The 18,770-nt window shown below is 44.0% G+C and overlaps 1 protein-coding gene across 2 annotated transcripts in view; it reads right to left on the bottom strand.

Moving 5' to 3' along the window:
• Positions 1–18,770, bottom strand: part of CABCOCO1 (ciliary associated calcium binding coiled-coil 1) — a 345,621-nt gene that overhangs the window by 128,158 nt on the left and 198,693 nt on the right. The gene's annotated exons all lie outside the window — the stretch shown is intronic.

The raw sequence follows: 18,770 nt of genomic DNA, 5'->3' as shown, positions 1-18,770 counted from the left end.
GACCACAGGTTGACTACCCCTGCTTTAGAGTATTTGAAACATTGCACATAAATTATTCTCAGTAACCCTAACTGACTTTCAGTTTGTATTATCCCCGTATTGCGGGAGAGGGCAGAGAGATAACGTCTAGCCTTAAGGGCCCCCATGAGCTAGGATTGAGGTGAGATTTGCATCAGAGCCTGCGTTCACAGTTCAGCCTCTTGTGTTCTTCTCTGTAGCAGCTGTTTGAATGGGAAAGTCATCCCAAGCCCAGTAATTTCCAGCATGGATTGCAGGAACTACACATTTATCCACGTTACCGGATCCTCTGATTTATATCCCATTTCATTAAGTAGGCATTTTGTACTTGATTTGTTACTGGAGGAGGCTGTTAGTGGCTCCCTGAACATGATAGAAGTTCACTTTTCTTTCAGGATTGCTGCATTTCCCTCTGGCTCCGAATGATAACTGGGCCGTGTATATCTTCCTATGTGGTTTACCTGCCTTCAGTCTAAGCTTCTGGTAAAATAATATAATTTAAATGAAATGTCTCATAATTGCCTCATGTGCTATAATTGAAAGCCGGGTGTATCCTTAATGGAATGCGATACGCATTGTACACTAGCATTACATAAGCCCTCCAAGACAGTCATTGGGAGATTCAGTTGTGAAGAAACTCGGTAGCTGCAGAGTGGCTCTCCGAGGAAGCCTCAGACATTTAAGTGCATTGCAGATGGCAATAACATGTCTGTTTTTATATCGCAGCATAATAGAAGATGGATAGAGCTGAGTGACTAGATAAAGGCAGTACAACTGCTGTGGAAATAATGGGATCTGGAAGGAAAAGGGGTCAGCTTTTTTTCAGAACACATGACAATTATCCTCCTCTTTCAAGAAGACTAATTATTCCTCTCTCTCTCTCTCTCTCTCTCTCTCTCTCTCTCTCTCTCTCTGCAAACGGGGTACTGCCCATTCAGAGTAAGGGATGGAAAGGACAGTGCCTTCATAATGCTGTCACATAGCCAGATTTGATTGGCTGCAAGGTGGTGTGATGTCGTCATCACATTTACATTGCCATCCTCCAACAGCTGACATCCGTGTGCCCAGGAAAACTTCAACACTCTGTTGTGAGTCTTTTTTTTTTTAATGGCTGGGACCAGGAGATGAATAGGCAGGAAACATCTGCCAGGAAGCTGAGCAAAATGGGGTTCAGGGGACATTTAAAGAAATGCTGGTGTGCCAATTGTAGCCAAGAACAGACCCCGAAGGGCAGGTACAGAGAAGAGGGACAAGCTGCCTGAAATGTACAGCTACGAAGACAATTACTCTATCTCTCCCTGTGCACTCACGCCCACACACACTCAAATATCACATAAATAAAGGTTCCTCCCCAAATCTGCAAAGGAGAAAGCGAGTCCAGTTAAGCATACCAGTCCAGGCAGAGTGAGCCCATCGGCCTGCTGCCATCCAGACTAGGTGTATAGATAGTGCCCAGCTATGGATGCCAACCCCCAGGTGGGACTAGGGTTCGGCAACAGAGATCAGTTCCCCTGGTCAGTTCCCCTGGACCAGAGATCAGTTCCCATCTCCTAGATTTTCAGAAAGCATGTTGATCTGGGAGCATATTTGGATGTACTCCCCACATGCAGTCTGCAATAGTTTAGTGCAGCCTTTCTCTGCTTTTTTACCATTGAGAAACCCCTGAAACATTCTTCAGGCTTCAAGAAACCTCAGGCATGGCATGATGACGCAGAGTATGGTTGGGAAGCATAGCTGTGGACACGCCCACTTGGGGCTCCTCCCCTTCCTACTGCCTCCAGGCCCATCTTTGGACATTTGGGGAGGGGAGCCAGGTAGATATGACCATTTATGACCCTATAAAAGTTTAACAATTAAAAAAAATATTTTAAAATTAATTAACTCCCACCCATTTGGGAAGCCCTTCCAGGGCTGTCAAGAAACCCCAGGGCCTCATGAAACCCTGGTTGAGAAAGCCTGGACTAGCAAGTTCTAACAATGCATTTTTATATCCATATCTTAAAAGTTCAGGTCTGCTTGACCTCAGCCAGCAAATTTCTAACAGCATTTCTACACATCATGCTTGAAAGCAGAGAAACCTACGGATCCCAGGAACCCATTCTATAAACTGTTGCTTTCTGCCAGAGCAAGGACATTCCTTACACCAGGGGAAAGCAGCAGTTAGTAGAACACATCTATGGATGTAGGAGTTTCTAACGTTAGACTCATGCAGCATCATTTGCTATGAAAGGGAAGGAAGCCAATCAATCTGTTTATTACGGTCAATGACCAGATCAAAACAGCCACAATATAAAAATGCAGTCATCCAAATCTGGATGACAACATTAGAATTAACGCAGCATTAAAATTAATACAAAATTAGTACAACATTCAGTGTATTGCAAAATTTCAAGATTAATTAAATTGGGCGTGACCCTAACTGTGTTCCCCATGCTCTTCCCTAAGGGAGCCTGATTAATTAAATTGACCAGGGCTCAGGACTTTTATAGTGCAGTCCTAAACAGAGTTACACCCTTCTAGGCGCAATGATTTCGATAGATTTAGAAGGGCGTGACTCTGTTTAGGAGGGCTACATTCATTTTACACTGACCTGGTCATTATATACTACTCTCCTCAGCTGTGTGCGTTAGAATAATTCCAAGGGCCGTCTGGTCCCAATACAAATTGTATCTCCAAGACAGCCCTGAGCTGTAACAGATCTACACGCAGGGTCTCCTGTGGTTCAGAGTGATGGCAAAACGTTTTTCTTATAAAGTGTGCGCATTCCACAAGAAGACCCTCAGGATGTTTATCTCAGCTAAGTAATTTTTTTCAAGCCATGACATAATTGGTAACTTTTTCCAGAAAAATATAAACACATCTGGCCTCCTGGCCGCATCTTTGCATTGTTGCCTACAATTTTCACAGTAATTCCTCCCTTCCCCCTCATTGTGCACACTCTTGCTTTCAAAAACATTGTTTTTTATTCCCCGCAGAAAAATTAAAGCCCTTTTTGTGTTTTTGCCCCCTGAGTGAAAATGCAAGAGAATGAAACCAATAGCTTTTTCAAAGTTCTTGCCATTAAACCACCAGATTGATTCCGTATTTCCGAAACGAACTCAATATGTCTTTTGGGGAGATTACAATACCCGAAATACCCTTCTTTTCCATTGGGCTAAGGGGGATTTTCTTCTGCAAAGACACATACACAGAACTGGACCACAAGTTTGTAATCATATACATTCATTGTGAATAAGCCCTGTTTCACTTAGTGGGACTTACTTCCAAGTAAATGAGCATAGGATTCGTTCAAAGGGGAGTTCTCTTCCAGAGCCCCTTCATACGGACAATGCTCTCTACTGGGTGTTCAGATGGCTAATGGCAAATTATTGTTGCACATGGCCAGTACACAATATTTTATTTATTATACACTTCATTTATTTCTTTTTATTCATTTGTAGTTATATACCCTCCCTTATAGCTCATGGCGGTTTGCAGAGAATGCCGCAAGGACACTGTTGGGGAAGGTGGTGCTGAGAGACAGACCTCGAGGGGTGACGGCGAACCTAGCTGATGTTGAATGATCCCAGAATGGCTTATGAGGTGGGGGGAGGCCCCCTCCAATGGAGGATCTATCAGCCTGCTGGAGGACTTCCTAAAACTCCCATGGTACTGACTGGCCGAATACAACTGCATCATAATGGATCCGGTTTCTCGTACAGAGAGGCCCTGAGGGGCGGTCACAACAGAACCGTACATCACCCCCCCAGCCCCCCCCCCACAGCTGCCTGCTTTTGACAGGCTAAGATGGAGCAACACAACCAACTGGATATCGGTGATCCCCCTGATGGAGAACACGTATAATAATGCCCTCCCCAAAGTACTGGACTCTCCCCCTTTGAAATTGTTTATAGTTATACCCCCCAACCTTTTCCCGCTCTGGAACCCCCACCTGCAGACCTGAGCAGCATAGCCTATGGTGTCGGGGAATGGGTGACACAGGTGAGTGGGGGTGTTGGAGCCCCCGGACAAAGCAAAAGCTGGTAATAAGAAATGGACAGACTGGGGTCATTATCTGGGGCGTGACTTCAAAGCAGAAGACATGATTTTTATTTCCATGGAGCACCTCAAAAGTCAGTGCCCTAGTAAGAAGTTGACCTGCCATTATGTAGTTCTTTTCAGATTTTTGAAATGATTACTCAGATACCTGGCCTTGTGGACCTGCCCCCCTTTTTTCATATGGTGCACCCCATGTTTCATGTCAGTCTACTGAAATTAGCCCCGGCTCCTGACAAACAACACCCTAACAATCCTCCTCCTCCAGCCATCATGTGGGAGGAGGAGGAGATTCACTATGAGCTCTCTGACACCCCAGACTGGAGGTTGCATACAGGTTGCTTGCAATATTTTCTTGCATGGAAAGATTTCCCCGAGACAGCAAATGAGTGGATCAATGTGGAAGACATCTCTGCCCCCAGATTGGTCAGTAAATTTCATGCGGCTTACCCAGACAAGCCACGCCCACCTCCACCTTGAAAGGAAACAACCCAGAGGGTTTTTCTTAGAGGTGGCAGAGTGTCATGTGCCATGACAATGTCTCCCATGATCCCTTGGAGGTAGGTTAGGTCAGCCTGATCTGTTTCACGTGTTCTTTGTTCTTTCAGTGTAACTCAGCTCCCCTTTGAAGCTCTTCTCTGAGCAATATTGTGTTAATATTATCTATAATGTTGGGGGCTGTAAAACATCCCAGCACGGCTGGAGCAGAATCTAGGAACTGTTGTACACTGCCTGTCTCCTAGTTTCAGACCTTGGCAGATCAAAAATCTTTCTTGTAAGAACCAACTTTATGGTGTTCAGTTTAGGGGGTGGGGGTTCCTTCCTTTCAACCTCATCTTTGCCAATATCCCTGCTCTGTGTGTTTCCTGAAGAAGATGCTTCCTCTGTTGTAATCCTTAATAAAGACTGACTGTGCTATGGACTGCTTAGCGCGGTCTCAGTTCTGTCACCATTGGGGATTGTCAGCCCAGCTGCTCTCCTAGGATCCTGACATAATTGAATTCTGAAGAACAGTTACTCTTGAATATGACACAATAGCCCACTGACAGTGAGTGCATTAGTATAATTTATGTATCCGTAAAAACATATAACAGGCATTTATTTCTAAAAAGTAATGTTAATAATGGGGGAAGTGAGCAATTCATCATTCATTAATAAATCACTCTTCCTCTATTCACTATATTCCATTTTTGTTCTGGCCATTTGAACGTTCAGTGTTTCATTGACCAAAGTTTAGCAAGTTCACTAATCACAGACGTCTCCTAATTGCAGGCTCTTAGCAAATCTTGACTACTTTATGTAAAGCATTAGTCATAAAGGCTCTGGTTTTACTCTTTCTCAAATTATCCTTTTTCCTGCAGCTACCACAATCTAGGGATTTTGACTAAATTGGATTCTAAAATGGGCAGACTTTGTAATATTGCCTTTGAAAGCCTCCAACTTTTAAATTTAGATTTTTAATGCAGAGGACTGACTGGATTTCTGAATGCTCTCGTAGCATTTCCTCTTAGCTTTATGTCTATTGATCAACAACCGTGAATACATTTGATTTGATTTGACTAGACAGAAAGACTACAATGAGTTGCTAATTTGATGAGTATAGATGATGTTAAGAGCACAATCTGCTGAGGCTGATGGGCTTCCCCGGACTCCAATCATTTTGCTTCACATCTTTCCCAGATGACCATCTCTTTGTTGCACTCATGAGGTCAATAACCGCTGCTTGCGGCTATTCATCCAAGCCAGGGCTCATTCTGCACACATTGGATAATGCACTTTCAATGTGCTTTTACACCTGCATTTTCCTGTGCGGAACAGGAAAATGTGCTTTAAAAGTGCATTGAAAGTGCATTATCCAACATGTGCAGCATTGGCCCAGGAGAAGACAGAGAGGCAAAAACAGCTGCGGAGAGGATCTTGCTCTGCAAGAAGGGGGGGGGGGGAAGAAAAGGCTGCTTGCTAAGGTTTCTGCCTGGCTTGTACCATTCATATTGAGCAGCCTATGGCAGTGTCTATTCCTGCACACCTCAAACTCTATGTAGGGTGAAGCAGCCTCTGCTGAGCTGCCAGATCACTGCAGAAGTGACTTCCACACATTTTGCATTAGTTTCCGAATGGCCCTGGTGGTGCGGGGCAGCCCTCCAGATTCTCGGCCCACATTTACTTTCTCTGGTAGCCTCAATTACCAATCTGCTCCTAATCCCACTCACAGCTGCAAGCAGGATGGGCAGGATTCCTCTTTGCTTAATGCAGCCTTTCTCAACTGTTTTACTGCTGAGACACCCCTGAAACATTCTTCAGGCTGCGAGAAACCCCAGACGTGGAACAATTTTGCAGAATATGGTTGGGAAGCAGAGCTGTGTACATGCCCACCTGGGACCCCTCCCCTTCCCACCTTCTCCAGGCCCATCATTGGCCATTTTGGGAAGAGGGCGGGTCAACATGACCACGTATCGTTTCATATCACCCGATAAATATTTAACACATTTTAAAAATATATGAAACATTGATTAAGTCCCAACCATTCGGCAAGCCATTCCATGTGCACCAAGAAACCTCAAGGTTTGGTGAAATCCTGGTTGAGACAGCCTGGCTTAATGTGCTGAGAAAGCCTGACAAGTTTTAACAGGAACTAAAGTTTTAGGCAAGGACTGAGTGTTGGCCCTGCCTACAGACTTTCTTTTGCAGAAATACAGGCAACTGTCTCTTGAATCTTTCTGCCAGAAAGGGCCTCCATTCCCTACTGGTTGCCAGAAATGACCTGGCAGCTCTGTATTGTGGTTGAGAAGGTTCAAGATCTAAACCAGATCTTTGTAAAAGAGATGAGGCACCTTAATATAGATGTTACTATTCCACAAGCGTGCTTTCTCTAACAAGCTATTTCAAATAGCTGTATTGTTTAAGAACATTAAACAATGGATGATTAATTTTTAATTCTGCAGAAGAAACAGAGGTAGGGACTAATATGCTGCTCTGGAATACATGCTTCTTCTTTTTTTTCTACTAAGAATATAGCAGCAAAACATTCATGAGCTCCAGAAATGCCAGAAAACTCTCTAATTTTGTCATATAAATGTAGCAACATAAACAAAATATAAATAATAGATAGATGTTCTACCATAGTTTCTTAAAGCCCTCTAATTCAAATCATCGCCATTTTTGGAAGTCTACCTATGTTTTAATTTTTGATTTTTTCATTTGGCTGGGCAAGAAGAGTCCATGTGAGGAAGCCCATCTGCCCACCCTGGATGGTGTGCAGCTATCAGTGGCTCACTCTGCCAGGAACCTGGGCGTGATCCTGAATACTTCCCTCTCCATGAAAGCTCAGGTCATGAGAGTAGTGTGGCTGGCATTCTACCACTTTCACCAAGTCAAACTACCAGCACCCTACTTGGCCCTGGAACACCTAGCCAAATTGATCCATGCGACAGTCATCTCTAGACTGGACTTCTGCAACTTGCTCTACGCAGGCCTGCCCTTAACCTTGATCCAGACGCTACAGCTGGCCCAAAACACAGCAGCCAGGGTCCTCACAGCAACACCATGGAGGTCCCACATCTGGCCCATCCTCCAACAACTGCAGTGGCTACCAGTCAAATTCTGGATCAGGCTAAAGATTCTGGTAATAACCTTCGAGGCCATATGTGGTCAGGGCCCAGTGTACCTGAGGGATCACCTTTCTGCCTACACCCCTCAAAGATCTTTGAGCTCTGCCACCTACAACTGGTTAGTGATATCTGGCCCAAAAGAAGCCTGCTTGACCTGCTTGACCTCAACCAGGGCCAGAGCCTGGTGGAATGAGCCCCCACCTGGTGGAATGAGCACTTAGGGGAGATCAGAGTTCAAATGAAACTAAAACAGTTCTACAAGGCCTGCAAAAGGAAGCTCTTCTGCCAGGCATTTGGTTGAGGTCGATTGGAATCAGCAACACCTGCTGGGCCCCTGAACCTCCCGCTGACTACAAGATGGAGATCTGCCACCATGTTTGGTTGAGGCCAGGAAGTGATTACCATCTAATGACCCCTCTATATAATACACGACCAAGACTCACTGCAGCTGCTATTGATACTGCAGAGGGCCAGCTGGAGGGGGATACATCTGCCCCAGCAGCCAACATTCATGTGTGTGTACAAGTACATGCACACGCAAGGTGTAAGGGGCAGGCAGGACCTGTCACAGCTGTGGGTTTGCATGGGATGGAGCCTGTTGGCAGGGAGTCTGGTATGCGATTGGACTCCCTGGGGTTCGGGGTCTCCATAAGAGGTGGCATGTAAACAAGAGGGGCTGAATCGGCTGGGAGGCTCAGAGGTTTGTTTGCCAGGTGGTCTGGGGGTAGCTAACTGAGGTTGGCACCCTTTGGCTCCCCCACATCGGTTGCTTCACTTAGTTGTGGATTCTAGTAGGCAAGGGGATCTGCTTTCCCTGCTGGGAAAGGTGCAGCTCCCCAGGGCACCTCTGGACTCCGTGGGTTTTGGTGCAGTCCACTAACTGCTAGGTCAGGCTCCCTCTCCCATGCTATTCCAACCCTCCCATGGGGAGGTAATAAAGCGGTGGCCTCGTTTATACGCAATATTGGTGTGTCACGTCTTATTCAGCCAGAAATGCCTTCCTGCAAGTCAATAGCACCTCCCTGTTATAAAAACCTGTCAACGATGCTAGGGTTGAGAGGTATTATTAAAATAAGCACCTGATGTTGTTTTATGTAGAGTAATATTGAACAATGTTTTATATGAATTGTTTTTATTGAAATTGTACTGATTTTAATGATTATGAGCCCCTGTGAGCTGGCTGGACCGGAAGCGGCAGGATAGAAATCTGCCATGGGCAGGCAGGCAGATAGATAGATAGATAGATAGATAGATAGATAGATAGATAGATAGATAGATAGATAGATAGATAGATAGATAGGTAGGTAGGTAGGTAGGTAGATAGGTAGATAGGTAGATAGAGCTGGAGTCAGATCTGATTCAGAATCCTGCTTCTCCGACAGCATTCCCCAGTGCAGCCTGTGTCAAGGAGTTTGGTGCCAGTGATTTCTCCCAGCATCGGTTTTCTTTTGCAAGTTAATGCCAAATTTCATTCCTCTGACTTTCATACATCTTCCTTTGATGGTACTGATTTATATCGCCAGCTCTTCTGAAATGCTCATTTTGCACTAAACAACAGGGAATTAATATTTCTGCACGTGCAGGATGGATATTAGAGAACAGCCTTGTCTACTGGGACTTTTCGTTTGGTTTTATTGATAATGCACTTCACCTCTCTGCAATATTTGTTTAAAGGGAAGCAAACCTCTTCAGAAGAGTTTTGAAGTCCTAAATTAGGAATTATGCCGCAAAAATGTAGCTGCCCTACTCCTAATTCTCTCTTCTCCCTACCACTGATCTGTTTCCTTGGTAACCATGCAAAAAAGAAGGTGCTGGTATTAAACATGAAAATGGAGTGATTTCATTATGTCATTCTGTCAGGCATTCGTCTGACTCAGATAATGGATGTTTCCTCACAAGACACATCATTTAATAATGTTGACCAGACAGATCTTTTCCTTACATAAGAATTATCAGTCAGTTCACTTTGAGCATTAATCACTTCCTTATCTGCTTTACCTCATGCTCCCCCCCCCCCACAAAAAAAAAGTGCTGATCTTTCGCTTTTGGCTGTGAGGAGGTACAATTTATCTCTGTGCTACAACTGTATGTCACCCTTCCTTCAAGCAGGTCAGAATGGCATATATTGGATGATCTCATTCTATCCTTACAAAACTCTGCAAGACACAATACCCCAAGAGAGAGTTACCGGTCCTGGATCAACTAATGACCTTCAGAGTTAATGAGGAATTCACACCCAGATCTCTGTGGTCTTACTCTTACCCACTAAGATACCAACAAGGGCAATCAAAAGTTGGCAGGAGCACCTGGTTTATTTGCAGCCCATGCAGACGTGATAAGAGTAAATTACCGTACCACGCAAAAAAAATTATTTACATATTTGTATATTGGTTTATATACCAGTTTACTCCTCTAAAGGAAAATAAATAAACCAACCAAACTATATATCTTGACCTGGTCAGGACATCGGAGTCGTTGAAGGGGAACTGGCTGCAAGCCCAAGGCTAAGAGTCAAAGGGCCAGGAGTCCTTGGATTTGTGTCTCAGGCCAACCCAAAACATTACAGTACTTGCCAAGGGAAAAGGCAGGCAAATTTAACCCTGATAGATTATCCATTTCTTTATTTTTTTTTGTCAGATGACAGGTATAAGCAGTTGTGTTGTAGGAACTGCACTTACAGGAGAGTCTACACTCATTGGAGTCCAGGGACTGGACAGGTGCTCCAAAACCCAGTCTGAAGGCTTTTTGTTGTTGTCCAGAGCCCATGGACAACATTGAGGAGTCTTCTGCATATCTTAGATGTGTTTGGAACAAGTGGCAATGCAGGATGCTCTGGTATTTGGACAGGCATGTCTTCTAACAGTGTTTCCCCCCAAATATCAGAATGGCCCATGAATCTGAGGAGGTATTTTGCCAAAACTCTATTTTCATGTTATTTCTGCTGTGATGTGATGCTTCATGAGTAATTGAGACCATCTTGTCAGGCGATCTGAGATTCCTGGAGTATGCCTCTTCACAAACTTTCTGTTGAACCTCAGGTGAGCTCTGTTTTGTTTTTTTGCTGGCAGACGGTGATCCATTAACAGCTCATTCTCTTACCCAAAGTTTCCTTAAGGAGTTCTTATGATGGGCTTTAGTTTAGTTTAATTCTTGGTAAAATGTTACATCCTTCTTCAATGTTTACTTTTGTTATATAGTATTTGATTTATGGATTGGTTTCTGTTAAAGGAGCTTATGATTAAAAAGGGAAAACCCACTTTATTCCATGTGCTGGTTGGCTGCTTTCAACACTGTTCTTCCCCCTCTTTGCCACCTTATTTGCGATTCATACAGAAATATGTAAAGTGAAGGCATTAGATGTAAATACGTATTTCATTAAGATATTATTTTTAATTAAGGATATGTATTATAATTATGAATAGTTAATGAAATATTTAATTATGAAATTTTGATCTCTAATAATATCTTTATGCATGTGGTATCAGAAAACTAAAGAACCTGATTTGTAGATGGTCGGAGGCGTTTTCTAAATGTATGTTGTTGTTGTTTTTCTTTGTTTTGTTTTGTGTTTTCTTTTTTGTCATTGGATATTTTTGGTTATTACGGGAGGTATCTTTATTATTATTTATTATTGGGGTTATTTTAAGGGGTGTTGGTGGTAATGTTTCATAGGTTTTGTGTCCTTTTTGTGGTTGTGTAAAACTTTCAATTAAAAAATGTTTAAAAAAAGAAATACTGTTCTTCCCCCTCCTCGCCACCTTATTTGAGATTCATACAGAAATATGTAAACATCAACAGAAACCCATTTGGAATCATTGTTAAAGTGATATGACAAATGTTGTGTCTGTCGTCCTACTTGAGGTCCAAGACAGGAGTGTAAGCCTATACTGCCATTGACCAATGCACGGCTAGGATCCCGTCTCCCGGATCCAGTCAGTTTCAAGTGAAACTGACCAATAGCGTGGATTGGTGAGAAGATCTATTTTGGGGCTTCTGTATATAAGCTGGGGGGGGGGGAGGGTTGTTTCACTTTTGGTTCTTGTATGAACAGGCCAGGGTCACAATAAAGAGCTGAAATGAACAATAAATATAAGGATGGTTGATCCAGTTTAGTCATAATGTATGGGCTGTATTTTTATGGATTCTTTCACTCTTGAACAGCTCAAAATGTACAAGGCACCCACTTTTATTTATATATGCGTGTGTAAGTAATTTTCCTGCATCTCTATATGTAAATGGGACATTGGATTTTGGAGGATATGTATTCACTCACTGAAGCTGTACACAAAGAAAGACACAAGTTGCCTTATTCACACAAAATGACAACCATGAAGAGTGGGGGGATTGCACTTGTGGTTGGTGCACTAAAATCGAATGCCTGAAAAAGACTCCTACACTATGGAATAGTTCAGGGCAGCCTTTTTCAGCCTTTCGACTATGAAGGCACCCATGAAATATTTTTCAGGCTTTGAGGCCCTCCGGAAGTGGTGACATGTCCCTTCAGAGAAGTGGGTGCAGAGGTAAGAGGTGGGAGCCAGCTGATCAATCATTTACCATTTTCATGGTGGAGTAAGAGAGTAGGTCTGCAGAGCAGTGGGCGAAATGGACTCCAGTGAGGTCTAGTGATGTCAACGGCCATCTGAACTTCTGGGAAAGGTCATGTAACCCCTGAGGAGCTCTCCCGTGTCCCTGACTGAAGGGTGCACAGCAAGTGCGTAAGCAGCTGGTGTTCCTAAAAGCTCTTTGTTGCATTGTAGCTCAAAAACCAAAACCAAACAGGATATGTAGTTCTGTAGGAGAAGGTGCCAGTGTTCACACCTACTGAGTAGGGTACCAACATTCAAAGGCAGCTATGAGGTCTGGGGCAAGGTTTGGATGCAGAGTGTGGGAATGTGTATTGAAAGACTGAACTAATCTAGCACCTTGGTTTCCCATCGGATTTCAGAAATCCGCTTCTTCCTGCTCTGCTTGCTGGACCCACTTGCATAGCCAAGAAAACAACAGATGATGAAAATGAAAAGAGATATAGTCTGATGGACAGAGGTGGCCATGATGGGGGGTGCACACTGTCAGCCTAGTAGGGTAAAGACATTGCTGAACACCACTGATGGAAACAACTCTCAATGGGAGCTATGTAACCCCTGGGGGATTCTGACACATTTAAAAGGGGCCACAGACTGAAAAATATGAGAAGGGGAACCCCAAGGGTTTATGATGCCCTATAATTGAAACAATGAAGTACCCTTGATGAACATACATTTTGTTGGAGGGGGGATTTTGTGCATGTTTTATAAATGTCTCGGGGAGCATTTTTCTTGGTTTTTGGGTGTTAATTGTGTGTCTCCTTTTGATATGAATGTATGAATTTTGGTATGTATGTTTGGGTTTTAAATGACATTTTTAGAATAAAAAAAGAAACAACAAAGTACCTTATTTATCACATTTAATGCCATTAATTGCTAAGAAGTTCAACCTTCTTTAAGGGAAAGAAAAAGATATCATACAATCCATTCCTTTGTGTGTGCTTGAGTTAATGCATTCAAGGAGAAGAGTGCATGCACATGCTTCTCTTGGTCAAATGTTCTAGAAATCTGTCTCATGTATATATAACACAAAGTACGCTGAGTATAGCTATTTCACTCTCAGCTTAGGCCTTTTTTTAGCCTAGCTCATTGCACTAGCAGCCAGCCTGCTGTAGGGGGCACTGGAACCAGAGATGAGCTCCTAAAAGGGCCATGCTCCCCCCCCCCCAATGGTTTGGGCTTTCTTGTGTTCTATGCTGCTGGAAGCTCTCCAATTTCATTCTTTGCGTCCGAAAGACACGCAGCCCACACATACCAGTGCAATATAAAACATGACTCAGAGCCACAGTCTGTAGCACCGCAAGCCAAACATTTACAGACGGTCTGCACAACCCTCCTGTTCCTCTCTGATTGGTATCATCTGCCCGCACATTGATTCCTCAGAATCAAAATGAGATTCTTCCCAAACTGTTGCGCCTTATGATTTCCGCCCCCGCCCCCAGGTTTTTACATATACCCATGTGTGTTATCTCTACCGGAAACCTGCTTGGGGCGGCTTGCAAGTGAAACAACCCAACAGAAGCAGAAAACCAACAGCATAAAAGCAAACTTTAAAACCTGCAGCAAGCCAAAACATAACAACGTGAAGCAACATCAGAAGCTTAAGGTGAGAATCAGAAAACAGTCGTCAGATGAGAGATCAATCATTGAAAAATTGACGTCCGTCTCCCCCCCCCAAGTCCTGCCCCCCCCCAACAAAAACTGACAAACTGGAGGTTAAGGCATTGCCAATACCAATTTCCTTTTGAAAAAGAAGTTAAAGTAAAGTATTAATTCCGCCCGAGCCGTGAAGCCAATCATAGTGCTTTGAAGGACAACCACCCTCTTGAAACAGCTCTTGGTATCAGGATCTCCTCTGTCTACATCTGTGAATACCAAAAGTGCAACAGGCACATGTAGCAAATATTGAGACTAGTTACCCAACAGGCTTGGGAAAGAATTGACATTCTTAACTGCAGACGTGTTAGTATCCAAACCAGATTTTGTATAATTATGATCAGCCTGAAAATATTGGGTTGCAAAGTCAAAAAAGGAGGAATAAGGTGAGCTAAATCTTTATGGAAACCTCATGAGACAGGAATGAATTTGGAAAGGAGGACAGTTCAGAAATCTGTCTGGCTCTTGCTCATTCTTCTCCCCTGGGGGGGAGAGAAAAAGCAATCTGCCAGATAGTTTATCGAGAAAGTAGTTTTTAAGGGAAAGTTAGCTTGCAAAATACAGCCCTGCAGATAATTAACAGTCCACAAATATTTTTTTTAAATACTTTTTAATTTGGGAGATTATTGAATCACACAGCCATTCTACCTGCATTCTGAGAGCTTTTTTTTCCTGAATGTGCAGAGGGGTTCATAGAGGGGCATGCTGAGTGGTAATTCATCCCCTTTGGAACTCCCTGCCTCTTGAAATTTGCCAAAAGCCAAGGCTGTACACCTTCTGGGGGTCACGTGAAACCCACTTATATGGGTAAGCCTTTTATTACTAGAGCTATTACAGTGCATTATATTGCTTAGTATAATGAGGTTTAAAGCCTAATGATGATTTGATGCTGCAAAGTTATCTTGAGCCCATCTGGATGGGGAGAGGAGATTATAAATCAAAATATGTCACTGCACTGAGTTTATGGGAAATGGCACCAAAATATTTTAATCAAATATAAAAATAATGGGTAGAATCCTGCCAATGATTCTGTGCCAAGGCTGGCCCATTCATTAGACACACCCAACTGCCTAGGGCACCAGAGCTGGTGGCAGTTATGAGCGTTAAATGCCATGAATCCACTCCTGACATATGGAGACTCCATGAATTAAAGTCATCCCAAAAATCCTGTTGTTAACAGCCTTGCTCAGCTCTTGCAAACTACCGTCTGTGGCTTCCTTGGTTGAGTCAATCCATCTCACGTTGGGTTGAACCCTTTTCCTTCTGCCTTCAACTTCTCCTCATGTTATGGTCTTTGCCAGTGAGTCACATTTTATCATAGTAGAAAATGGAAGTTTTGAAGGGTGGACTATGGCATCGTACCCCACAGAGGTTCCTGTGCTCTCCAGGCACCACTCCCCAAACCGATACCCAACTCACAGTTTGCCTAGGGCATTATAGGTACTTGTGCCAGCCTATGGAAAACAATGGAATGAGAGGTCTTGCCGAAGTAAGTTCTTCTTCTAAGCCAAGGATTCTGAATCTTTCTTGTGCTATGAACCCCTTTGGCAGTCTGGTGAGATCTATGCGATCATGTGTGATCTAGCAGTGGGCCCAAGAACAAAAACAGGTGGGGGGACTCACTGTCAGTGAATCTGCCAACATATAACAACTGTTGTGTGTGCAGCAAAGTGGACCTGCAGAGAGGGAACTGCAATTCAAACAGCAGGGGGACTTGATGCTATTGGTTAAGCACACAGGATCCATCCTGACACTGGATCGTTTGAATGGTCTACTTGGTTTAACCAGGGATCTTGCAAGGAGCCAATCACAGGCTCTGGTGGGAACCTGTGACAGTATATAAGTTTGAATGGTGGACTATGTTTCTCAGTTCACCTGGTGTGATCTAATAAAGAACCGATGTTCCACACCACGAGCAACTCTGCACTTTATTGAATCCACTATTCAATAACAATATTTGGTGCACTCAGAAAATAAGCATAGGTGTGAGAAGAGTAGGATACAACCCTTTCCCTGACACTCTGTTTTCTACCTGCAAAACTTGTAAAATATGGGAAAGTGTTCAGCAATTTCCTTCCTGCAGCCCAGGGAGTGTTCATAGGAACCAGCTCAGTGGCAATTAGTATGTGCCGGACTGTCCCCCCCCCCCCTCAAACTTGCTTTTTCCTTTCTCAATTAAATGCCTGCCCTTTAGCCAATGAAGAACCAAACTGGGTCCTTTTCACTTGCAAGTAAAGGACATCTTTTCAACGGCTGTTGCTTTCACAGGGAATGGGTTGCATCGTATTCAATGCCTGGAAGTGAAACAAACCAAAGGTCACCAGCAAGTAGGAGGTTCCAGATGTCCTGTCTGAGGAAGTGCTTAAAATACAGGACGTGTTTGCTTTAGGCATTAAGATAAATTGTTTCTACTGATTGATTTCAGGAGCCATGAGTGTGTGCATCACAGGACTGCGTGGCCTCAGTGAAATCTGGGCATAAGACGCAGACTCTTATATACAGAACATCATTCATAGTTTGGTTTGCCTGCTGTTGGTTGGGAAAACCTGGCGATTTGGGAATGGGGACAAGGGAGGGTGGCATTTGGGGAAGGGGAAGGACCAGGGTATAATGCCACAGAGCCTACCCTCCAAAGCAGCCCTTTTCTCCAGGGGGACTAATCTCTGTAGTCTGGAGATCGGTTGTACCTCTGGGAGATCTCCAGGCCCCATCTGGAGGTTATTTGTTTCCCCACCTGGAGGTTGGCAACCCTAATCACAGGTATGTTTTGTGAATGAATCACATACATTTGAACCAAAGTAAGCAACGATAACATGCAGATTTATACATTTACACACATTCATGGTGGGGGCATGACTAAATGGCAGTGCATCTATCTCAAATGCTGAGGGTCTCAGGTGCAATCCCTGACACCTGCAATTAAAATAATCAAATTGTATGCAAGACCTGAGTTCTAGAGAGTCTCTGGCCCATCAGAGCAAGCAGTACTCACCTTGCCCGTTTACGCACTGGGAACTTCATTGCCCCAGCTCCCATGCAGGAGAACAAATTGGGGGCAGATGAGGCGCACCAGGCCAAATGCTCCCCCATGTGGGTGCAGGAAGAGGTGGAGCGACTATGCCCCAAGGAGTGTGCATACTGCTCTCACATGGAGACTCTTAAGTTTAGAGAAAGGGCACTTCCACGTAAAAGCTGCCCAGCCACAAGCTCAGCAATAGCCCTTTCAGACACCCGCCAGCTTATGTAATCTGAATGTGTTTCATTTCATTCCATGAGTAGTACGGAATACGAAGAATCAGTTAAATAGAAAAAGGTGGGGATATTTCCAAAGAAAGCCACTACTAGCAATCCACACTGATAATGGATGGGAATGGATGAGGAGTTATTTGACTGAACAAGCAATACAGTACCAATTCCTCCTGTTAATTGCTCTGCCAACATGTTCATCCACTCATGCACTAAATCAGTGGTCCCCAACCCCCAGTCCGGGGACCGGGACCAGCCCATGGATCAGTTGGTACCAGACCCCAGCTCATCCTCCTCCCCGGCTGCTGCCTCAGGGGCTGCCCTGCCACTCTGCCACCAGCTCACCTTTGGTGCTCTCCAGCAGCTGTCAGGCAGCAGCGGTGACGTCCCTCAGCAAAAGACTACCCCCCCCCGGGCCTCAGTAAAATTGTCAAGCTTTGACCGGTCCCCGGTGATAAAAAGGTTGGGGACCACTGCTCTAAATTATTGAAATCTGGAGGATAAAGAGCTGGGTTTTTGTACCCTGCTTTTTATTGCCAAATGAGTCTCAAAGCAGCTTACATTTGCCTACCCTTCCTCTCCCTCCAACAGACACCCTACAAGGTATGTGGTGCTGAGAGAGCTCTGAGAGATCTGTGACTGGCCCAAGGTCAACAAGCTTGCTTCATGTGGAGAAGTGGGGAATTAAACAAGGTTATAGGCCGCCACTCTTAACCACTACACCAAACTGGCTCTTACAAACATATATGCCAGTCCTCTCCAGCTCAAGAACATATATACCTGACCATTGCAATGTTTTTTAAGTCTCTTTCTTATTGCCTCAATGATTACTTTGGGCTGCACAGTTAGCTGTGCCCCACTTTTTACCAGGACTGGAAAAGACTACCATTTGTAGAGGTCTTAAGTCTGGAGCAGAGGCTCCTTTAACCACTACCTTTAGATCCTTTAACCACTGCCACAAGCTGGCTCATCAAGGAGGTGATATGGGTAGTGGAGCAAAGTTCAGTTCTGAAGACCTCTATTGGCATACAAAAAGAAAACAGAAAAAAATACATCATGAAGTGTTGATGGTTTTACAGTTACAGGATCTCAAAGCCAGCTGCAGAAACTTGGCATCCGATTCAGTTACTAGAGAGTTTTGTTTCCTAGTAAGAAAATGATCTTAACCATGAACTCACTCCTTGCTAAATTGGACGAGGAATCACAGAATCTATTCTAAATTGGATTCCTCATCCAGTTTCAAAAGAAGTGGGTTGATGGGTTGCCCATGAATAATGGCATAGAGTGGGCAAAAGTTTTCTGCACTGTTTTCTGCACTTTCACAATCCCTTGCAATGTGTTGTTCCCCCTCCCCTAACTTGCAAAGGGGGGGGGAGATACCCTGAGTATGTTGAACCCTCCTACACTGGCCTGATTTCTTCTGACTGCAAGACTGAAGGAGACGTTTTCAGAGAGAGGGGGGGGGGGGACATGAAGAGAACTCTCTAAAGCTCCCAGAAAGCAACAATGCAAGAAAAGGAAATTAAAGAGAAGGGAAACCAACAGAACAGGAGTACCATATTGTAATAAGTGTTTACTGCAAAGGGGATGGCAAAAAATTCCTCCCAAGTGACTTGTGACACAA

This window comes from Paroedura picta, chromosome 8 (genome assembly GCF_049243985.1).
Source record: "Paroedura picta isolate Pp20150507F chromosome 8, Ppicta_v3.0, whole genome shotgun sequence".
In the NCBI taxonomy this organism is placed as follows: Eukaryota; Metazoa; Chordata; class Lepidosauria; order Squamata; family Gekkonidae; genus Paroedura; species Paroedura picta.
The sequence above is the reverse complement of the archived record's forward strand: the minus strand, read 5'-3'. Positions and strand labels throughout refer to the sequence as shown.